Below are 22,049 nucleotides of genomic sequence, written 5' to 3'. Positions count from 1 at the left end.
TTCCTTCCTTCTGACTTTCAACTTCATATCAATAAACAAAATACTGAAATTCACCTAACTTTACCAATTACCATAGCATACTGGTCTGTTTTCACGCTGCTGATAAAGACATACACGAGACGGGGCAATTTACAAAAGAAAGAGGTTTGATTGAACTTACAGTTCCACATAGCTGGGGAAGGTCCCACAATCATGGTGAAGGGTGAAAGGCACTTCCTACATGGTGGCAGCAAGAGAGAAATGAGGAGGAAGCAAAGGGGGAAACCCCTTATTAACCCATCATATCTCATGAGACTTATTCACTTTCAGGAGAATAGCACAGGAAAGACCAGCCCCGATGATTCAATTACGTCCCCGTGGGTTCCTCCCATAACACGTGGGAAACCTGGGAGATGCAATTCAAGTTGAGATTTGGGTGGGGACACAGCCAAAGCATATCAAATAGTGAAGAACAATTAATACATGTGAATTAAAAGTCTTTCTTCTCTAATTGACACTAAAGTTCAATGTTATTTGTTCTTTCTGAACTTTTCTATGAAAATGATAATGCATTTGTATATGACAAAATATATTTGCTTTTTAGTTTGAGTTTCTGTTTTCACACTAGGGATTAGATTAAATAAATATACATTAATGAGCAAATAAGTTTGATGTATAAAGATACTCTAAAATAAAATTGAAAGTATTGTATTTGTCAATTATAAATAAATATAAAACACAAAAGAAAAAATGCAGTTGTATTGCCTAATAGCTCAATAATTAGTTTTGGGTATAAAAGTCAACAGAAGCACAGTATGATAATGACAGGTATTTTGAAGGAGAGGACAGATTATGAGGGTAAAGAGGACTGCACATTCTTTGTTACTTCTACAAACAGAAATGAAATCAAATTCTTCTTCCTTTGATTTCTGGTCTTGGTCTCGCTGTGAGTTGCTTGACCAATTGAAGTGACACTCTGGGTCCTTCAAGCCTGACCCATAAGAAGCCTTGCAGCTTCTGCCTGGCCTCTTGGAATCTTCTGTGGTGGGCTGTTCCTGCCTGCCAGCTATTCTTACCAAGGCCCCAGACTTAGAGCCATGTGGACCCTTCATCCCAGCCAACCTGCCATTGGAGGAGGGCTAGGAGATTCCTCCCACCCCCAGTGCCAAGTGGAACACCCAGTGCCCAGGATGATGTCATGAAGCAGTGAGTTTAACCACGGCCCTCAGCCAGCAGTGGGCTGAGTAAGAATCCCCCAGAGGTGCCGATATCCAGCTCCCTGGACCTGAGACTGTGTTAATGACATAGGAGTTCAAAAGAAATTATTTAGGCAGGTAGTGAGGGTAAGGAAATCCTCGGTAAGGTTTTCCTGTTAATGAAAGGCAGCCTTCAAATCATTTCTTTTCTAACAAAAGCAGCCTGTAAAATCAAGCTGCAGACATGAATAAGCAAACCGGAAGCTTGCAGGGGTGAATGCTGGCAGCTACGCCAGTGGGCAAGGGGCTACCTGGGAGCTGGGCATGCTCTACATGGCGGTGCCATCTTCTTTGTCACAGAAGCAATGGGAAATCAATACATACTGTGATGGAAGAAGTTGCAACTCCTTGGAAATCTAAAACACATACAATGATAAAGGCTTTAAAACATCCATTAATTGTGTTTTTACTGCTTGTTGATACACTCTGGACTGAATTGTTCCTCTTTAAAATATATACATTGAAACTTTAATCCTCAGTCTGACTGGTTTTGGAGATCGGGCTTTTAGAGGATAATGAAGGTCAAGGAGGGTAGTAAGGGTGGAATCCTAATCCTACAGAATTGGTGGCCTTATAAGAAGAGAGAGAGACACTTTTCTCCCTCTTCTAGTGCATACACTGAGAAAAGGCCATGGGAGGCCACAGCAAGAAGGCAGCCACCTGCAAGCCACGGAAGGCGGCCGCACCGGGAACCAAATCAGCTGGAAACTTGGTCTTGGACCATAAACATCTGTTGTTGAAGCCTCCCTCCATCTGTGGTACTTAGTTACAGCAACTCGAGAAGGCAAATGCATGAAAATGGATGCGGTTTTACTGACTGAAGCAGTTAATATTTGTAAGCAGCTTCCAGAGAGGTAGGATAACCTGGTGATTATGAGGGAGGCTCTGGACTGCCCAAGTTTGAGTCCAGGAATTCCTATTTACTGTAAGTGACTATGGGCAAGAAATTGAATGTCTGTGTTTCAACTTCTTCATCTGTAAAATGGGGTTCATAACAGTGTGGGAATTTGTGATGACCACGAAGATAACACATGTAAGACTTCGGGCACTAGCTGGCCTGCACTAACAGATTCCTATTACCACATTTCAGTTCATTGAAGCAATAAAATGTTTGTATTTTTAAGTAAAATAGGACGGCATGGTGGTGAAAACAAAGGACTAAGATACAGACAACTTAAATTCAAATTGTTTTGAACTTGAGTACATTACAATCTCTCTGTAAATTCTGTCCTTTTCCCACCCTTATAAATGAGGGCATTGAAATTTAAATATCACAAGATCATTGAGAGGATTAAATGAAATGATATTTGTGACTGCATTTAGAACTAAGAAGCACTATAAAAGTGAAATTAATAGGTGTCATTTAATGAATGTGATTATTCATATTACTGTTACATCTCAGGAAACAGAAAATACCATGCTCTTACATGTTTTCACATTTATTGTGCCATTTGGGAAACCTGACCCTTAAAAGCTCCCACCCCTGGGACTTTTATATGAAGTTTACTTCTCCTTTCTGCCGAGCTCGCCTGGGTGGTGGTCACCCTGCCATTACCTCCCTGAAGCAGAAGGGGTTGAGGAGGAGCTGCAGGGCTGTCCCTGGCAGTCTCACCAAAGCCCTGAGCTGTGCAGATAAACCAATGCCTGCAGGTGGAGGGGTGGAAAGAAAGCTTCCCTGCTGTCTACTCTGAAGGTTCTCTGCAAAGAACTAAGGGCAGACAGTTCAAAAAAAGGCAAGCAATAACTAACTTATTAGTGTGTACAGGGCACAGGAATTCCACAAATATGAGATGCAAAGAAGGTCTTGAATGCAGCTTCGATGTGCCACATGTAGGAAATCCTGGAGGCCTGTGCTGTGGACTGGTCTGCAGTGTCTCAGAGAGCAGCATTCACACTCCTGACAGAAACACAAAGCACCATGATTTTCTGCCCCACGTGCTGAAACTGCGTGAAAAATTAATGAGCAATAATCATTGAGTGTTGTATTTCACAGATTATCAAGCACTCATATACTCCCCCTAAATACCCTAGTTCTTCCTTTCTGCCTCATTATATGTACCTTTATTTTATCCTGAACAAAACCTAAAACTTTACAAAATTGTTATTTCTCAAACAGACACCAAGGAGGAGTAAGTGCAAAGCCTGGGGATCGCATGGTCAGGGTGTGATACAGCTGGAATATGAAACCCAATGTATTATTGACCCTTTCCTCCTTTATACTTTATCCCTTTTTGCTCGTCTTTATCAATACTTCCAGTTTGAATGTGGTTAAACTGGAATCTACACTGAAGAATCTGGTGGACGGTGAGACGGCTCAGAATACATCAGTGTTTGGATATTCTGCAAGTAAAATGAGGTATGTTTTATGTCATTATTGATGTTTTTCTCATAGTGGTGATTTATTTTGCTCTCATTCTGACGATAATTACTTTAGAAAAAGAAAAAGAGAAACAGTGAAGTCCTCAGTCTCTTCAGTACTTAAACTAAGCTCTGAGGCCCTCCCAGGACTGAGAGAGGATGGAGTGAAGGAGGCACTTAGCTCAGGCACAAAAGTTAGAGGGAAAAAAACTCAGTCATCAAAACAAATAATATTTAATGCAATTTTTTTTTCCTTTTTTGAGATGGAGTCTCGCTCTGTTGCCCAGGCTGGAGTGCAATGGCACAATCTCAGCTCACTGCAACCTCTGCCTCCTAGGTTCAAGTGATTCTCCCACCTCAGCCAAACAAGTAGCTGGGGTTATAAGCACCTGCCACCACGCCTGGCTAATTTTTATTTTTTGAGTAGAGTCAGGGTTTCAGCATGTTGGCCAGGCTGGTTTCGAGCTCTTTACCTCAGTTGATCCGCCTGCCTTGGCCTCCCAAAGTGCTGGGATTGCAGGTGTGAGCCACCATGCTTGGCATGCCCATCAATTTATCATTGACTCAGGAGTCTAGTAGTTCTTCATAATTCTGTAGATAGCTATGACCTCACTCTGTGTCATTATTTTATTTTATTTTATTTTATTTTATTTTTTGAGACAGTCTTGCTCTCTCACCCAGGTTGGAGTGCACTGGCATGATCTTGGATCACTGCAACCTCCACCTCCTGGATTCAAGCGATTCTCCTGCCTCAGCCTCCTGAGTAGCTGAGATTACAGGCACCTGCCACCACACTTGGCTAACTTTTGTGTTTTTGGTAGAGATGGGGTTTGGCAATGTTGGCCAGGCTGGTCTGGAACTCCTGACTTCAGGTGATCCACTCTCCTTGGCCTCCCAAATTGCTGAGCTTACAGGCATGAGCCACCATGTTCGGCCCTAATGCAGTATTTTAAAGTCTTAGTGCAAAAAATACATGATAAATAAAATTCTAAGACTTTAAAGTCAGGATCAGTTTTCTACCAGAATAATGAACATAGACACATAAACCACACCCCATGAACCCACACAGTTTTGGCCTTTGCTTGCAGGAATTCATGAACCCACAGTTTTGCCCTTTGCTTCCAGGAATTCAAGCAAGTACTTAGTACAACCAATTCAGCACACTCCTAAAGGACATGAAAACACATTTAAGAACCACTAGCGTAGAGCATTTGTGCCTTTAATTCATTGACTTTGAACTTTTTTGTAACATAAAATGAACGATACCTTAATTGTTTTAATTGAATGATTTTCTGATTAGATTTCACAAGGCAATAAAAAAAAAATGGTAGTTAGGTTTTAGCCCCTGGGACATCTCATTCCTAGTAAACAGCAGGTAGCTTGTCTTCCCTGAGGGTAATAGGCTCTGAAAGAAAAAAAAAATCCATACTCTCTTTTCAAGATGGATGTTTATGGAGATTTATGGATGGTAAAATGTGGGACGGGACAGCAGCCTCAGCAGCATCTCTCCCAGTCATATGTGGGTGGGTGTCTGTGATAACAGAAGTTAAGAGGAAATCATTTAGATAGTGAGGATACAGAAGTCCCCTGTAAGTCTTTCTCTTTAATGAAAAGCAGCCCTAAATCACTGTCTTAACAAAGAGCAGCCTGTAAGGCCAAGCTTCAGACACAGACAAGCCAGCTGGGAGCCTGCACTGGTGAATGCCGGCAGGAAGCTGGGACTAGACGTGTTCAAGATGGCGGCTCCATCTTCCCTTCTCTGTGTCAGCCACGTGTACAGGAAGAACCAAACAAGATGGCTCCTAGCAACTGGAAAGCCTATTTGCATAATAAGATTAGGGTGGGTCCACCAGCCTTCCCCAAGGCTATGTAGACGTCATGCCTGAAGGAACCAGTCTGGGAGCCCTACCTAGTAAATCAGACACCGCCTCCTCAAACTTGACTATAAAATTTGGACCGCCCACCGACCTCCCTTGTTCCTTTCTGCTCAGGGGTTTCTCTCTCTCTAGAGAGAACTGTTTCTCATCCTCTTCTCTTCTGCCCATGAAACCTCTGCTCCTAAATTCCTTGTGTGTCTGTGTCCTAAATTTTCCTGGTGCGTGGTGGGGAACTCCAGGCTATATACCCCAGTCAGCGTAGCCACTTCATTTGCGCATGTGTGTGCTTATGTGTGTGTTTGTGTGTGGGGGAGAGAGAGGAAATGGGAAGGTGGAGGAGGAGGAGAACAAAGGGGAAGAGGAGGAGGAAGGGGAGAGGAGGAAAAAGGGGAGGAGGAGGAGGAAAAAACGGAGGAAGAGGAGAAGGAGAAGAAGAAGGGATAGAGATAGGCAGATAGATAGACAGATAGTTAGATAGAGAGGTACATAGGCCAGCTGTGGAGGTTCATGCCTGCAGTCCCAGCACCTTGGGACGCCAAGCTTGAGGCTGGGATTTCTATACCAGCCTGGGCAACAAAGTGAGACACCATATCTATAAGTAAGTAAATAAATAAATAAATAAATAAATAAATAAATAAATAAAAAGGTAGATTGACAGATAAACACTTTCAGGATGTCCCAGCACCTTGGGACGCCAAGCTTGAGGCTGGGATTTCTATACCAGCCTGGGCAACAAAGTGAGACACCATATCTATAAGTAAGTAAATAAATAAATAAATAAATAAATAAAAAGGTAGACTGACAGATAAACACTTTCAGGATATGTCATAGAGTATTTAATAGTACTAGAATATTTCTTTTTCCTAAATCAGGAACATGTTTCCTACCTTTTCGGTAACATTCAGTATGGAAGGAAAATTAAAGAAAATATGAAATTAAGAGGGTGCAATGCTTGTCAGAAGCAGACTAGGGGAATTCTAGTTGAAGGAAACAGGTATCCTTGACTATCACAGAAATCTTGGAGGGCTGTTCCTCTGAAATATACAAAGCATAATCTTAAGACTTCCTGTGTGTAGTTCTTTGTTTTAGGAATCTCTGAGTTGAGAAGTATGGAGAAAACCTCAGATGCTTAACTTAGAAAATGACTCTTGTAATGCAAGTATGGAATGGTACAATGCATGGCAAAACTAGAATTTTTTTTTTTTTTTTTTTTTTTTTGAGGCGGAGTTTTGCTCCTCTTGCCCAGGCTGGAGTGCAGTGGTGCAATCTTGGCTCACCACAACCTCCGCCTCCCAGTTTCTAGTGATTCTACTGCCTCAGCCTCCAGAGTAGCTGGAATTACAGGCATAAGCCACCATGCTTGGCTAATTTTGTATTTTTAGTATAGACAGGATTTCTCCACGTTGATCAGGCTGGTCTCGAACTTCCGACCTCGGGTGATCTGCTGGCCTTGGCCTCCCAAAGTGCTGGGATTACAGGCGTGAACCACTGCTCCCGGCCCTGGAATATTTTTAAACTGTTATTGTTTAAGAGAAGGAAACATTGAAAGAAAGGAGACATTTGATTTTGTCTAAAGAATGTTCCTGCTGAGAGAGACTAAGTAATGCCAAAGTGCACACACCGTTTTCATTCCCATTAGTATTTAAATGATTTGATTACAAGTGATAAGACTCCTAATTGAACTTTCAGAATAATAACTAAGCAAAACTGTTTTCCATTATTAAAATGAAACACGAATAGGAAATTAATGAACACAAAGTTTCTGAACAGTGTGGTCTTCTAAGGTAAAGCTTGGCTTCCCTGGGAAAGAGGACAGAGGAGGTGGCCAGCAGCCCACATTGGAAGGTGACGGGGACAGAGAGTATTGCAGGAAGGAGGGGCAAGTTAAACACTGGGACAGAGCTTCTTCAGAGCACTTCCTACTAATAACATATTTTCCATTTTTGTCTGTATTATACACATTTGAAGAGTTTTAATGGAGAGGCTCTTCCCCATGGATCATTCATGTAAAATTGCTTCATACTATAAGGGTCATTTCAAAATTATTTCATGTGAATTGCTACACATGCCCTACACTTAATCAGGTTGGGTTTTCTCCCCCTACTTCTCACTGATCTCATTAATTTCATCTACTCTTTTTTTTTTTTTTCCGCAGAGTTTCACTCTTGTCACCAACCAGGCTGTAGTGCAATGGTGCGATCTTGGCTCACTGCAACCTCCACCTCCCAGGTTCAAGCAATTCTCCTGCCTCAACCTCCCAAGTAGCTGGGAACACAGGCACCCGCCACCACGCCTGGCTAATTTTTGTATTTTTAGTAGAGGTGGGGTTTCACCATGTTGGCCAGGCTGGTCTCAAACTCCTGACCTCAGGTGATCTGCTCACCTCGACCTCCCAAAGTGCTGGGATTACAGGTGTGAACCATCATGCCTGGCCTCATTTGCTACTTGAAAGGTTGCCCCTAGGAAAAGTGGATATGCTAAGGACAAGAGCTATTTTCTGTTTTTATTCCTAATATCTAGTATCCTTTACAAACATTTTTAAACAAGAGAACAAATAGATGAATTAATGACATGATTTGGAAAGTATTTCTCCTTTGCCATGTTTCACCCAAACAAAATAGGAAGCAAGTCCTTAAGATTTAACACAGAGATTTTTTTTTCCGAATCTACATTAGATGCACAGATGAGGGCACCATTCACAAATGTAATTAATTTGGATAAGCTGCTGGTTACCCTAGAATTCAAATGGCAGACTTCTGAGGAAAAACACTTACAGGGTAAAGAAAGAATAGCTCTATCGATTTCCAATAAGTAATACACTCGCCCAGGGTGGGTGCAGTGACTCAAACCTGTAATCTCAACTCTTCAGGGGCTGAGGCAGGAGGATCACCTGAGCCCAGGATTTCAAGGCAGCAGTGAGCTATGTTTGCACCACTGTATTCCAGGCTAGGCAACAGAGTGAGACCCTGTGTCCATTCTCTGAGTCCATTCTCAGGCTGCTATGAAGAAATACCAGAGACTGAGTAATTTATAAAGAAAAGAGGTTTAATTGACTCGGAGTTCCACGTGGCTGGGGAGGCCTCAGGAAGCTTACAATCATGGCAGAAGGCACCTCTTCACAGGACAGGAGAAGAAGCGGGAAATCTCTGCCTTTATTTTCAACAGGGACAATTAAGACTCTTTGTAGCAATAAGATACCAAATTCCAACCTGACCATAGTATAGCATCACATGACAGGTAGCCGTTCCTGAAAGAAATAAAAATATTTTGCCCCAAAATATATCTTTAACAAATTTTGAAATGACCCTACAGTGCTGTCTCTGGTGGAGGAAATCTACATTCTGTAGAAAATCACCTTCCCTGCGCAGGTCTTTTTCTGCTCCTGAAGAGGTGATCTGAGAGTCTTGTACCTTTTAAAGGTCTAAATAGAAAACATTTGCCATCTATTGCCTCTATGGGTGGCCACCTATGAGACTTCGTCTACATAATAAGAACTGTGGTCTCCACGACACCTGGTGTTAAACCAGACACTCCTTTCTATTGATTCCAGATTCTCAGATACTAACTTAACTCATTCTACCAATTGCCAATCATAAAATCTTTGAATCTACCTCGACCAGTAAGCCCCCACGTCCAGTTGTCTTGCCTACTGGGACCAAACCAGTGTATACCTTACATGTATTGATTGATGTTTTACGTCCCCCTAAAGTGTATGAAACCAAGCTGTAACCCGACCACCCTGGGCACATGTTCTCAGGACCTCTTGAGACTGTGCCTCAGGTCACGGTCACCCACATTTGGCCCAGAATAAACCTCTATAAAATGTTTTACAGAGTTTGACCCTTTTTATCAACAACATTAAGAAAAAAGCTATGTAATAAAGTACTTCAGCCTTCGTAAACTCTATTTCTCTTTTTTTTTTTTTTTGAGACAGGGTCTCGCTCTGTCACCCAGGCTGGAGTACAGTGGCCAGATCTCAGCTCACTGCAAGCTCCGCCTCCTGGGTTTATGTCATTCTCTTGCCTCAGCCTCCTGAGTAGCTGGGACTACAGGCGCCCACTACCTCACCTGGCTAGTTTTTTTTTTTTTTTTTTTTTTTTTTGTATTTTTTAGTAGAGACGAGGTTTCACCATGTTAGCCAGGATAGTCTCAATCTCCTGACCTCGTGATCCGCCTGTCTTGGCCTCCCAAAGTGCTGGGATTACAGGCGTGAGCCACCGCGCCCAGCCCAGGAAACCCTGTTTCTAATGAGTCTTTTCTGTCTTCAAAGACTCCTTTTTCAGAGACATGAGCTGGTAAAGATCACTCATAGAGAAAGAAGAAACTTCCTAAATTTTTAAATTCAAATATCCCTCCAGGTAGCCTAAGACAGACAGGTGGGAACTGGGCAGACCCCACATTAATTGTCCCCTAAGGAAGCCAGAAAAAGGACAACTATCAAAAGATCTGGAGAGGAACAGAGCGAAAGTGGAACGTCACTGGTGATCTCACCATTTTAATTTACCGAAAACTGACTGCATCCAAGGGAAGGAGCCACTGGCTAAGAACCACACAAGGACAGAATTAACATTCCTGTTAACTTAAAATTACATTTAGAAGCTGGGTAAATTGATGCGCACAGGCCACAGTGTAGTCCACCCTTGTATTTGTATATCTACACTTTCCCCTAGATCAACTCCAGCTCTGGCCAGTGTGTTTAGACATTGCTGTCTATCTACCTTCCTTCCTCTGGTGGACCCAGAAAAGGATTCAGCTGCTGCTGCTAGTCTGTAACTTCAAAATGACACATAAATCATCTTAACCATCTCCACAGAGTTTTATGCCACAGAACAATGCAGGACACACCTAGATAAGTGCCTTCTTTACACCTGACAGTGGCTGGCTGAGTGGGTCACGGTGACAAGGATCAGGAAGGCAGGCCATTCTCCTCACTGCTGAATTTGCTTCTCACAAAAGAGGGTGGAGGAGACCTGTCAGTCAGCAACAGAAATGTTGAATAAGTTTTATTTATTTAAATCCTAATGCCTTAATTAATTGCATCTCAGAGTACTAAGGAAAGGCAAAGCAAAATCTACTGTTCTAGAAAAGAAAAATTAGACAAGTTCAGGGACATTTGATTATTTGGAAAGGATTCTTTGTGGAAATTATTTATTAATAAACTCAGCTTTCATGCTGAAGTCGTGACTAAGATTTATACAAAGAAGCTTATTTGTTACAGAAAGTATACACACACACACACACACACACACATGCATACATACAATATGCAATTATTAGCCAGAATTTTGTTGTTGTCGTTGTTGTTTGTTGTTTGAGACAGAGTCTCCCTCTGTTGCCCAGGCTGGAGTGCAGTGATGCGATCTTGGCTCACTGCAGCCTCTGCCTCCCAGGTTCAAGTGATTCTCCTGCCTCAGCCTCCTAAGTAGCTGGGGCTACAGGCATGCACCACTATGCCTGACTAGTTTTTGCAGTTTTAGTAGAGATGGGGTTTCATCATCTTGGCCAGGCTGGTCTCGAACTCCTGATCTCAGGTGATCCACCCACCTCCACCTCCTGAAGTGCTGAGATTACAGGCATGAGCCACAGCTCTCAGCCTAACCGCAGTTTCTAGAACCCAGAGATTCACAATTCGCACTACATAGTACCATGTGATTCTTGATGTATTTTCTAGCTCTTTGATGCATTCGTTTTCAAGCTAACGTGGGGAAGGAGTATGATTGTTAGTTCATCTTCCGATATTGTGTATGAAGTAATGGGTGAACATCACGAGTGAGACGCCCATGGAGCTTGCAAACACTTCCCTTAGCCAATGTCAGCATTAGGGATCTTATTAGTTCTCCTTCCAGAAGGACTTTCAATCCAAGAAGTCCACTTTCATTTCCTCACTCTTTCCTCACCCACTGGTAATGTGCTGACGTCCTGTGAAATCGCCTGAGGGTGAGGAGCTCTGGGGAGAAAAGAAAAAAGAGTATGATCACTTTAAATATAACTAAATTGATAATATTCGGGTATTTTCCTCTATAAACTCAATACAATACAGCTATCGAATCCACTGTGGCTATAAGAATACATGTATTTTTTGGATTTGAGGTAGATATCCGGAAGAGGTTTTTTTCCTCTGTGTCCCTAGATCTGCGTTCTTTCTAAAACTGTTGTGAGATGAAGGCCTCCCTCCTGTGGTCCTGAGGATGGTGTTGCTAGGCAGCGACAAGATCCTCTTGCACCATTTCCAGAGCCAGTCACTCCAGCCTGCCTCAGTGCACACCTGGGCGCCAGGCAGGTGTTTGGAAGTGACTCATTCTCTAAAGAACATTTGCCTCTAGAATTTTTTTTAGAAATTCAGTGTAAATTAGGGCATATAAAATAAGCCTTAATAACCGTGAAGGTATAAATATAGTTTTGTGAAATACAGGGATTGACAGCTTGGATAATCAGGAAAGAGCGAGAATTAAATACAGAGAAGAGGAGGGTAACTAATGTTAGCTGAACAAGTCATTTCAACTGTGATTTTAAGATAACAGCTTTTGAAATATGGTCCTTGTGGAAAAGTCGAAGCAAAAGTTTATGTGACTCTAAGGCAGAAGCTCAGTGTTTAAGAGAACAGAAATATGCTTTTAATTAATGTGATGACTAAAAATACAAAATGCTTTGGTGGGTCTTTTCTTATTTGATTACAAGTCTTTGTTGAAGCTGTTATATGTCACTTTTAGTCAGTTCATGTAATAATTTTATGCTGCAAATTAAAAATCTGGTATATCAATGAAGAACATGTTGATTAAATGATTTATATGAAAAGAAAGCAGGAAAACAACTTGAAAATATTAAAAGCATTTAGCCTTGTGATGATTGCCAAAATGACTAATTAATAATACTGGTATTTTTCCTTCTGTCCATTTCACAAATATGAAGATTAGAAAGCATATTAATTATATTAAAAGGTACCAATCAGAAATTGACTTTTTTTACTTGTGGAAATGTCTAGGCAAAGACTATCCGTCTTTTTATTCCTATTTTCAGAATGAAGATTCATTACTCTTAAGAGCTGAATTGTCTCCCCCGTAAAAAGAGACAAGGTGAAATCCTAACTCCGGCAACGTCAGACTGTCACTTTCTGTGGAAATAGCATCCTGATAGAGAAAGTCAAATTAAAATGATGAAGGAGGAACCCAATCCTGTATAACTGGCATCCCATATAAAAAGGGGACTTTTGCACACAGACAAACGCAGGAGGAAGATGACGTGAAGACACAGACAGAAAGTCACGTGAGGCTGGATTGATGTGGCCACAAGCCAGGAGTCCCTGGTTGACGAAGAGCTGGAAGAGGCAGGAATGACCCTTTATCTCCAAGTCTCAGAGGGAGCATGGCTCTGCTGACACCTTGATTTTGAACTTCCAGCCTCGGAACTGTGAGACGATATATTTCTATTTTAAGCCACCCAGTTTATGGAAATTTTTATGGCAGCCCTAAAAAACTAATACAATCGTACTTCTGATAATATAAAAATGCACCCTCAGCCTAAAAATAATCTCATTATAAAAATACACATAAGTATTAAAAAAAAAGAAGAGATTAAAAATCTTCAAATACCCATCCAGCCTTTAAACAAAACCCTCTTTTGGTGATCATTCTTTTATTTCATCTATGAACATATGCCATCATGCAGTATACGATTTTAGCCTATGCATCTCAAAAGGGATATTGATTTTGAAGATGAATTAGAAGTATTTGTAGTCCTCTTACATAGCAAAGCATAGTACTTGTGATATATAGAGGCTGACCTGTAAAGTTATATTTTGAAGTTCCAATGTGTGCATGCATGTTCTTCTCAAACATCCTGTAGCAGGACTAGATTCCAGGGACATCAAAAGAGATTACCTTTACCATTTACCAGTCAATTTCTGAAAATGTTCTTCTATTAGAATCTCAGGCATTTATTATAAAATTATTATCTCTGTGAGAATTAAAAAAAAATCTACTTGAAGGTAAAATACTTTAAACTTGCCAAAGTTTGATGATTAATGTAATAGGATTATTGAAATAATAATCCTGTATTAAGCAAATTTTTCATAAGAAAGAAGGAAGGGCTTGTCATCTGAAAATAGCTTGAGAGATCATGATGAAGGGCAGGTGGAGAGAATTGTGCGTTAGAGATGAAATATTCCCACTCAGAACTTTGCACATCCTGACAGGTATTATCTGAAATACTTTCGTTAGTTTGCAGTTTATTTTCCATTTTCTATGGCCAATACATTGTCACATTTAATAATCTCCATCTTGATTACATGTGTAATTACCATTTCTCATTTAGTGAGACAATATTTATGCAGCGTGAGGATTCTCTTTACTCGCTACTTCTTTTATGACTTTTTAACAAAGCTTTAATATTTTAATATATATGTGTATATAATTATATATTTAAAACACAGCAGCACGATTTTCATCCCGAATGCATATAAATTTGAAATACTGACCAGAAGCAGTTTCCTTTATCGTACACTTCCTGGTGACTTCAACTTGGCCATGATCTCCTCAGGGTAGGAACTTTGTCTACCAGGTATTTCTGTGCACTCATGTACATATTTATCTGCTGTAATATAGTTCATACGTGCTCCTGAAACGTTAGTTTCATTGCATTTTCTATGCATTAAAATCAATGAATCAATGAAATCTTGGGTTGGATAAAGAGGAGGGAAAGGACAATATCTGGCAGGTATGAAATGCGATTAAACCTCACAGAGGAATGAAGTAAGAAAGCAGGAGAATTCTTTCACAGCTTCCACTTTAATGTGTAAGAAATGTGTCTTTCTAGTGGGTGTGGATTATTCATCACTATTTCTCTCAGGTTGATGGTTATCTTCAAATTTGTTCTAGAAGTAGAAGTGGTTTTGTATTATAGACAGGCGCTGAGACCTTTCTGCCATCTTCACTCGAGGGATACTTGCTGAGCAGCTGTTCTGTAGCAGACATTGTTCTGGGGGCTGGGGATAAATAGCAGAAGAGAGCCAGAGCCTCTCTGCCCTGGCGTCTGATAGCAAAGGGCAGTAAGTGATTGTGACAATTTCAGGTGTTAAAAATTCTACTGGTAGAAAAGGGACTGGAAAAGGACTGGATAGAGAAAGGATCAACCAACAAGCTCGGGGCAGAGTAGGTAGAGACCTGCCCCCTTCTGTTAGCCAAATCCAGACACTTTTCACTAGATCACAATGTTTTCTGGTTAAAAGGAGGAATGGGAAGAGTCATCATTTTTACCCTTTGCTTCAAATCTTCCTCTTAATGTTTGTTAAAGATAAGCCTTATTTCTTACTTGTTTTTCTATTTTTGTTCTAGTATTAACAGACCTTTTAACAACTATTTTTCTTTTTTTTTCTTTTCTTTTCTTTTTTTTTTTTTTTGAGGCGGAGTCTCACTCTGTCGCTCAGACTGGAGTGCAGTGGCGCGATCTCTGCTCACTGCAAGCTCCGCCTCCGGGTTCCCGCCATTCTCCTGCCTCAGCCTCCCGAGTAGCTGGGACCTACAGGCGCCTGCAACCGCACCCGGCTAATTTTTTGTATTTTTAGTAGAGACGGGGTTTCACCGTGGTCTCGATCTTATGACCTTGTGATCCGCCCACCTCGGCCTCCCAAAGTGCTGGGATTACAGGTGTGAGCCACCGCGCCCGGCTTTTAACGACTATTTTTCTGTTGCGACTAGGGACGTGTGTGTGTGTGTGTATGTGTGTTTGTGTGTGTGTGTATGTGTGTGTGTGTGTTTGTGTGTGTGTGTGTGTTTGTGTGTGTGTCTTTAGATTTTTGTCCTTTTATGTGTGAGTTTATGTTTTGCATCAGTTTTAGGACGTTTTCAATTGTTATCTTCTCAAATATTACCTTTTCTTTATTTTTTTTTCTTATTTTATTCTGGGACTTAAATCATGTGCATGTTGGACCATTTATAATTACTATGCCTCAGTTTTCAGGTGATTTGTTCCATTATATTTTTCACTATTTTTTTCCTTAGATATTTTGATCAAATTGCCTTCTAAATCATTAACCATTTCTTAGGCCATGTTCAGTCTGCAATCAAGTGCTTCTTGCATTTTTTTTTATTTCTGATATTACATTTTTTTTTTTTTTTTTTTTTTTTTTTTTTTTTTTTGAGACGGAGTCTCGCTCTGCCGCCCAGGCTGGAGTGCAGTGGCCGGATCTCAGCTCACTGCAAGCTCCGCCTCCCGGGTTCACGCCATTCTCCTGCCTCAGCCTCCCAAGTAGCTGGGACTACAGGCGCCCGCCACGTCGCCCGGCTAGTTTTTTGTATTTTTAGTAGAGACGGGGTTTCACCATGTTAGCCAGGATGGTCTCGATCTCCTGACCTCGTGATCCTCCCGTCTCGGCCTCCCAAAGTGCTGGGATTACAGGCTTGAGCCACCGCGCCCGGCCTGATATTACTTTTTATATTTCTGGCATTTCCATTTCTGCATAGTGTTCATGATGCTGCTGAAATTTTCCTTTGCCACACACATTCACTTCCCCTGCCAAACCCATTAGCGTTTTGCTCATATTTTCTTAAGGGCCTACTCTGCTAAATATATCAATATATTGTTTAGGCGACTGTTCCTATTAATTGCTTCATTTTATGACTGTGGGTCTATTTTCTTGAGTTTGTTTGTATGAATATGTGTGTTTTGCAATTTTTTATTGTCAAACCTTCATCAACAGAAAACAATTAATGTATGAAAATATGTACCTACCAATCCCCCCTCTTCTGATTTCCAGAAAGCAAAAGTACTTCTCAGAAACGTATCACAAAATACACACATATGCATTCTACACACAGTTTGAGAAATAGAATAACCCCCATCCCGGATTTTGTCCCTTAACCTAGTCACCGCCCCTCGTCCCAGCCGCCCCCTCCTAGGTAGCCCCATCCTGACATTTACGATGATCCCTTTACTGCTTTTCTTTACATTTTAACACCTAACTTTGACTCTCTAGAATAGTATTTTGCTTGCTTTTTATTTTAACTTTATATAAATACAGTTACACAGTTTATCTTATTTTATGCTGGTTTCCTGCATAATATTATATTTGCAAGGTTCATCCATATTGTGGTGTATATTTGTGCCAAATCTGGACAAACACGTTACAATATCTTTTATGATTATAGATGCACTTGTCTTAAACACAATTTTAGAAAATTGAATCTAACAGTGAATAACAAGAACAATATATCACATCTAAGTGGGGTTTATCCTAGGAATGTGAATCAATTTTTGAAAAGCAATTTGAAAATTACTTCCCAGTTTTTCAATGTGTAACAGTATAGGCCCTTTTCACGTCAGCCCTTAGGATGATGGTCGAGCCGATCAGATTTGAGCCGGGTGTGGGGCTGGTTAGTTACAATTTGATTCAGTTCATCACAGGACTCCAGTTGAGTTGGAGGTCAGCACTCTCCTTCCACTGAGGTCCAGGGTCCCAGCGCATGTGAGAATCATGAGGTCGCCTGTCCTCCCAAGCTGAGACATCTGCTTTGGATTCATGCAGGATCTATCCTTGCTGGAGAGTCTACGGTCTGCTCTGGGGGCAGCTGAAAACCCTTTGCTGTCTCTCAGTTCCTGGCTCCTACTTTCTGAGGCCAGGGCCGTTTCCTTCACCGGGAATGTCTGGCTCCCAGGCCTCCTAAGGGGCACACTGCAGGGCTTCGGTAGCTGCTTTAGACGGTTTTTCTCATCTCCCGTGAATCTCCTCACTGCCTCTAGTCTTTCGTAATTGAAAACCTGGAGTGCATTCGACTTTTAAAATCTCAAGTTTCCCCCGCTGACCCCATGTTTCTTAGGAGAAAACAGATGCTGCTTTACCCTCCCTCTAAAGGCTGGGGAGCCCCTCAGATCAACCCGTCTCCACCTCCTGCCCTGGTACTTGCCACCACCAGACAGCTCTTCCCTGGAACTCGCAAGATGCCCTTGTGGATCTTCCAGCTGTTTTCATCCACCCCCTCCCTCAGTCCCCTTTGACACACGACACTTGGTCACCCAGTGAGACCCATGGACAGGTGGGCAGGGGAGAAGGCTGTTTCCATTCGCGGAGCTCGACCAGCTTCAGCTCTGACGTGCAACTCCCCCAGGCCACTGAACACCCAGGAGAAGTTCATCTGACCCTCCTTACGAATCCGTGTCAGATCCATCTCACTTCCACAGCTGATGGGATTCCTGGAACGTCCCTTCTGATTTTCGGTTCCGTTTATTTACACTTTTGTGTCCTGAGTTTTCTGATGGTTAAAAAAAAAAAAAAAAAAAAAAAACTGCGGTTTTTGTAGTTTTTCTGACTCATTTTATTTTATGGTGAGAGTGATGGTCTCTAACTTCGACAACTGAATCAGAAGCAGAATTCCCCAACTTCCTTATTACACAGTTGAGAAAACTGGTGGTTACAGAGTTAAGCAACCATGCAGCAAAATTACACAGGGACCAGTAAAAATCCAGCCAAAAGTAGTAAATTTGTGTCTCTAAAGTTGTATTGGACTGAACTGATTAAAGTCATAAAATAGACAGTAAACTAAAGACATGTAGAAGATACTACCTTTAGGATAATTGGTAGAATATGTCATAATGAAATGTAGCATCGTGAACTAGTGAAATCCGACGTTGTTCTTCACGATTAGGTCACTTTTGTAGGTGGTTACTAATAGCTGAGAATTGCAGGAGGATAGTGAGTGCTGTAGGTATTTTCTCCCACGCATCTCTTGAGTAGATGGTGTGCTACTGTGAAAACAAGCATCAGATGACACGTAGGAATTTGTGTTAGCAGGCAAGCAAACAGAACAATCCCAAAGAGCCTGCGCTGTGAGCTCAGTGAAGTTCTATGCCATCTTCCTTCCCGGTGTTCCATTCCACAGTGGCTGAAATCTCATCTGAATCAGCTGTGACAATGTTCCAACAGTAACATTAGGCGACTGAATCGCTAAACACACATCTAAACACAGGGAAGTTAAGAATTCTAAATCCAGAGGCTGACTCTAAAACAGCATTCAGCCACGTGTGGCTGCTGAGCACTTAAATCTGCCTGGTGCACAGTGAGATGGATGCTAAGTGAAAACTACAAAATCCAAAGTTTTCAAAGGCAGCATGAAAAAGTGAAATATTGTATTAATAATATTTATATTGATTACATATGGAAAGGATATTTTGAATGCATCAAATTAAATAAAATACATTATTAAATTTAATTTCACCTACGACTTTTTTGCTTTTACTATCACTACCAGAGAAAGTAAAATTACATAAGTGCCTCACATAGTATTTTCATCATAAAGCATTTGTCTAAACTAATTCACATCTGTTTCATTAGAAATTATTATATGCAGGCCGGGTGTGGTGGCTCACGCCTGTAATCCCTGCACTTTGGGAGGCCGAGGTAGGCAGATCACCTGAGGTTGGGAGTTCGACCCTAGTCTGGCCAACATGGTGAAACCCCGTCTCTACTAAAAATACAAAAATTAGCAGGGCGTGTTGGCAGGTGCCTGTAATCCCAGCTGCTTGGGAGGCTGAGGCAGGAGAATCGCTTGAACCTGTGAGGTGGAGGTTGCAGTGAGCCAAGATCACACCACTGTACTCCAGCCTGGGCAACAAGAGCAAGACTCCGTCTCAAAAAAAAAAAAAAAAAAAAAAAAAAAACTATACGCAAATTAATCTTAGATTGGAAAGAGACATGGTGGGTGTTCTGTTCCCAATAATTTGGCTATATTGTTAGAGAAGATGCACACTGACCCTGCAGAGTTGGCTTTACCATCACACAAGTTGAATTTTTTTTTCAATTTCCTTCTGAACAATGTCATTATGCACTCCAAGAAGTGATTCTTTTCTATGCTGATGAAGTCGGGGCCTCTCTGATAGGGCAGTTATTGACTGTAGCTCTGTAAGCCCCAAACCGCCTCTGAGATGAGTCCAGGACCTTTCAGTCCCCAAGATGCATGTCCTCTTGCCTCGCTGAAGCTCAGGTCCTGAAACTAGACAATGGAGAGATTCTTAACTACACAACCAGCTTCCTCTCTCCAGAGCCCTTCTCTCAGGGTGACCACTCAATGCAATTCATTTAATGTTACAGATTGTGGCTGTTTTCATTCCCATCTCCAGTGTTTTAAATTGACCCATCTAGTTCATGGACCACATCACAGCTGACAACAAGAAACAGAGCTGCCCAGCACCCCCAGAGCGATTCCTTGGAGGCTTGGCTCACAAGGCTCAAGCCTGGGGTCCACTCCATGGCTTTTCAAATGTCTGCCCTGGCTCACCCACCGCAGCACCCACTTCTCTTTGGTGTGTTCACCTGTCAGACTGCCTTTTAATATTTTTAATTTTAATTTTAACTTTTTGGAGGAATGGAACCTTGCTCTGCTGCCCAGGCTGGAATGCAGTGGCATGATCTCAGCTCACTGTGACCTCTGCCTCTGGGGTTTAAGTGATTCTCCTCTCTCAGCTTCCTGAGTAGCTGGGATTAAGGTGCCTGCCACCACATCCAGCTAATTTTTGTATTTTTAGTAGAGATGGGGTTTCACTATGTTGGCGAGGCTGGTCTCGAACTCCTGACCTCAAGTGATTCACCTGCCTCTGCCTCCCAAAGTGCTGGGATTATAGGCATGAGCCACCAAGCCCAGCCAAGACTGCCTTTTAGATTTAATCTGCTTATGCTCTGACTTTCCGTAAATTCTTGAATCATGTTATAGCCAAGATTTTTAAATTGATACGTAATATTTGCACATATTTATGGGTACATGTGATATTTTGATGGGCGCACGGGACGTGTAATGATCAAATTAGGGCAGTTAGCGTATCCATCACCTCAAACGTTTATCATTTATTTGTGTTGGGAACATTTTGAATCTTATAGCTGTTTTGAAATACACAAGAGTTACCCTACTGGGCTATAGAGCGTTAAAATGTCTCCCTTCTATCAAGTCTATGTTTGTATCCATTAACTGACCTCCTCATCCCTCCTCCCGCATCTACACATCTTTTCTAACCTCAGATCTCTATCATTCTACTCTCTAGCTCCCTGAGATCAACGTTTTTAGCTCCCACTTATGAGTGAGAACATGTGATATTTGTCTTTCTGTGCCTGGTTTATTTCACTTAACCTAATGACCTCCAGTTCCATATATATTGCTGCAAAAGACATTACTTCATTGTTTGCTATGACTGAATAGTATTTAATTGGTATATGTACCACATTTTCTTCATCCATCCATCCATCCAATCAGCTTAGGCTGATTTCATATCTTTGCTATTGTGAATAGTGCTGCAATTAACAAGGAAGTGCAGATGTCCCTTTGATATCATGATTTCTTTTCCTTTGGGTAAATACCCAGTAGTGGGATTGCTGGACCATACTGTAGTTCTATGTTTAGTTTTTCAGAAACCTCCATCCTATTTTCCATAGTAGCTCTACTAACTTACATTTCCATCCACAGAGGACAGTAAGGATTAGTGAATTGTGCACTGACTTTCCTGTGAGATCCCTTCTCCTCCAGCCGCAAGCATTAAACAAAACAGAATAAATAATAGAATATGCATGGAAGTGGCATATCCAAATATTCCAAGTTGCAATAGAAAACACATTAGTTTTAGAAGCTTTGCCTGCACCATTGCTTAGTCTTAGTGATTGGCCATGGTTGAGAGCGATATCTCGCCCAGAGTTTCTATCATAAGCATGCTCTGGTTGGACTTGCAGCCTGCACGCTTCATACGTGATTCCGCTGTGGGAAAGCCTAATCCAGTTCCGTCATGGATAGGCTTTAAACCAATTTGGTAGCCAGATACAGACGGTATTATGCAGAACCTCATAGCCAACCAGTTTTCTTCAAAGATGTCTCTGCTGGACCCTACAGGTTCGTGTTGCTGGTCGACCTTTTGCAATCCATTCCCTCTGGAGTCAATTAAGTTATTTTACCCTAAAAGCTTTTCTTCTTTCTAGGAGAGTTCAGTAGGTTACTGACACACTTTGTACTTCTAAGTAGCAGTTTTACAACCTGCTTCTGCACTCTGTGTCTCTGCAGAACAGCTGTATTCAGTATGCAACAGGAGGCACAGCTTTGATTCCTTTTTTTTCCCTTAAATGTGCAATATTCCTCATAACTACTAATAGGGGATAGAAGATTAAATATTAATCATTGGTAGTCCTGATAGATTAAATATCAGAGAGATGCATAATTTTCAACACCTTGGAGTGACAAATCATTTTTCCTGACCACAGAATTTAAAGCAAGTGACTAAATTCGAGTTGCATATGTTTAAGGATTAAACAAGTGATGAGAATAGATTATGACTTTAGCCAAGTCTAAGCTTATGTAATTTCTTCTTTTAGTAATTTATCTTTATTACCTCTCTTATGTTCATACCACAACTACAAAACTACTCAGCCGAAGAGATATTTCAGTGAAGAGAGTTAAAAAATTGTTTTAACTTCTAAAGTAACTTTCAAATATGTTTAGATCAGTGATGTTTTGTTTTGCTTTGATTTTGGGGGATCAGATTTTTATATTCTATGAATTTTTTCTCTTTTTTTGCATAATCTATGACCCTGTTTTCCTTTTTCTTTTTTATTATTATT

Source organism: Rhinopithecus roxellana, chromosome 9, assembly GCF_007565055.1.
Source record: "Rhinopithecus roxellana isolate Shanxi Qingling chromosome 9, ASM756505v1, whole genome shotgun sequence".
In the NCBI taxonomy this organism is placed as follows: domain Eukaryota; kingdom Metazoa; phylum Chordata; class Mammalia; order Primates; family Cercopithecidae; genus Rhinopithecus; species Rhinopithecus roxellana.
Note: the sequence above shows the minus strand (reverse complement) of the source record.